We start from the raw sequence: 2,890 nt of genomic DNA, 5'->3' as shown, positions 1-2,890 counted from the left end.
AAAAAAAAAAAAAAAAAAAAAAAAAAAAAATACTGAGGCCAAACCAGCTGAGCTGGCTAGAAGAGGTTGACAAATGGAGTCACTTAAAAAAGACACTCTTCAACTGCTGAGCTGCCTGTGGACTGTACTGTGTGCTCCAGATTCTCAGTGTTTGTGAGATGTCACCTGAGCTGAGGGGGATCTGGTGATGCAGCTGTCTTTCAGTCACTTCTGCTCCTGTAAAGTAACCAATCTCCTATATTCTTGTAAGTAACTCAAACTTTCTGCTCAGCTCTGGACTTAAAATACCAATATGCCATGGTTCACAAACATGTTTGGAATTTGGTGGTATCCATACTTTTTGTCTGTTGTGTGATCCCTATCCGTGGTGAGTAGACGTGTGTGTTGCATCTCCCAGAAAAGTTTTGTCACACCAACCCATGTGCTATGATCCTGGGCTGAACAAGAAAGTAAGCTGAGTGCCAGATTCCCCTCTGTCTGGTTTCTGTGGAAGCACTGTTAAGAGCCGTCATCTCTTGACCCTCCTTCTCTAACTTCCTTGGCATGAACTATATTCTGTGAGTAGAAATAAACCCTGAAATTAAACAATTAGAACATACTTATTGTCTGTTTGCATAACTTTGATGAATTGAGTCCAACAGTTTTTTGTTATGGTGTTAAATATATGTGGGTGCACATGCCTGTGCATACTTGTAGAGAGCAGAATGTCAAGTATCCTCCATCACTCCCCACCTTATTCCCTTGAGATAGTCTCTCACTAAACTTAGAGCAAGACATAGAAACCAGCAAGCCTCAGATTCTCTTGTCCCTACCAATCATATTGGGGTTAGAGGAACAAAACATTCCAACCTATTTATGTGGCTGAGAAGATCTGAATGCAGGTCCTCATGGTTGCACAAGCACTCTTTTAGACCAAGCTATCTCTCCAACTCCTATGTCCATCTCTTTAAACTATGTGTTACATGTTTTAGATACTGGTTCTTATTAAATAGATAACTTGCCTTTTTGCTTACTTTGGGACAAGGTAGTACAAATTAGCCTGGAACTCACTACTGACCTTCCATGTGTGGTGGTCCTGCCATCCTATTCAAGTGCTAGGATTGTAGGTATGCACCAACACTCCAAGTAAACGTTTTCTTGTTTTGTCTTTCCACTAATCTTAATTTACCTGTCTGCATGTGGGTATGTATACAAATCCTGGGGCCTGTGGAGATCAGAGATGTCAAATGCCCAGGAAGTAGTTACAGACAAGATGTGATCTGCCAGCTGCTCCTGTAGAGCAGGCGGTGAGTGCTCTCCTGTGCCATCTCAGCCTTTTCATTCTATTGGCAGTATCCTTTGGTATCAGTTTTAGTCTGTTATTTTAAAGATTTATGTATGAGTACTCTCACCATCTTCAGACACACCAGAAGAGGGTACCAGATCCCACTATAGATGGTTGTGAGATACCATGTGCCTGGGAATTCAACTCAGACCTCTGGAAGAGCACTTGGTGCTCTTAACCACTGAGCCATGTCTCCAACCCTTTGTTTTTTTGTTTTAGTTTTTTTCTGAAACAAAGTTTCTCAGCACAGCTCTGGCCAGCCCTTTGTTTTTTGAGACATGATTTCTCTGTGTAATTGCTCTAGCTGTCATGGAACTTCCTTAGTATACCAGGTTGGCCTTGGACTCACAAGATCTACCTACCTGTCTGCCACCACACACAGCTGATACAGTCTTAAATCATTTTAAATAATGTGGAATCTAACTTTATTTTACGATTTGCTCCCAAGGCATTTCCTTTTACACTTAAGTAAGAATCACTAAATCTGAGCCTAGGAGAAAATAGCTCACAAGGTCAGCTATTTTAATGCTACGAAAGCATTAAACTTGAGATCCATTACCAATAGGCATACTTAGAACCCCAGCATTGGAATGGGGGGAAGCAATAGGCAGATCCAGCTTGTTCAGCCAGCCTAGTCAAATCTGGAGCTTCTGAGAGACCTTGTCTCACGGCATTAGGTAGATGGCATTAGAGAAAGACTACATACTTCATCCCTCCAAGGACTACCTATGGCACATATACATACTCATGTATACACAGCACAGGCTTATACACACAGAAATTCATTCCCCGCCCCCCACTTTTGCAGAATACAATTTTGTTTGGGGAGTAGGTGGGTATCTGTTTCCGACTTTGTAGCTTTAAACCCTACCTACCCTACTCCAGGACTAAATACTACACTTAAAAAAGAAAAAAAAAAAAAAAAAGTGGTGGCAAATGCCAATAATCCCAACATTCAGGAAGTAGAGGAAGGCAGATCTCTGTAAGATAGAGTTCCAGGACAGCCAGTCCTACACAGAGAAACCCTGTTAATAAACAACACAAGCATCCAGTGCATGTTCTGTATATAGAAGCAAAAGGATAACCTTCTTATGAACATTATATACACCGACAGGGTATCCCACTGGCCTACAGCTCACCAATTAGGCTAACCTGGCCAGGAAGCTACTCATCCAGTGGTTCTCAACTTTTCCTAATGCTGTGACCTTTTAGTACAGTTCCTTATGTTGTGAGCTCCAACCATAACTTTAATTTTGCTACTGTGAATTTGTAGACTTATGTTTTCCAGTGGTCTTAGGCAACCCCTAGGTTGAGAACAGCTGCCTGCCTAGCCCCGAAGATCCTATCTCAACTTCCCTAGGTTGAGTCAAAATGAAGTTGTGTGGACTTTCTGCTTGTAGACAGACCTTTTTTTTTTTTTTTTTTTTTTTTTGGAGACAGGGTTTCTCTGTATAGCCCTGGCTGTCCTGGAACTCACTTGGTAGATTAGGCTGGCCTGGAACACAGAAATCTGCCTGCCTCTTCCTCCCAAGTGCCGGGATTAAAGGCATGTGCCACCATGCCCGG

This window comes from Mus pahari, chromosome 13 (assembly GCF_900095145.1).
Source record: "Mus pahari chromosome 13, PAHARI_EIJ_v1.1, whole genome shotgun sequence".
Classification (NCBI taxonomy): Eukaryota; Metazoa; Chordata; class Mammalia; order Rodentia; family Muridae; genus Mus; species Mus pahari.
This window is presented reverse-complemented; position numbering follows the sequence as displayed.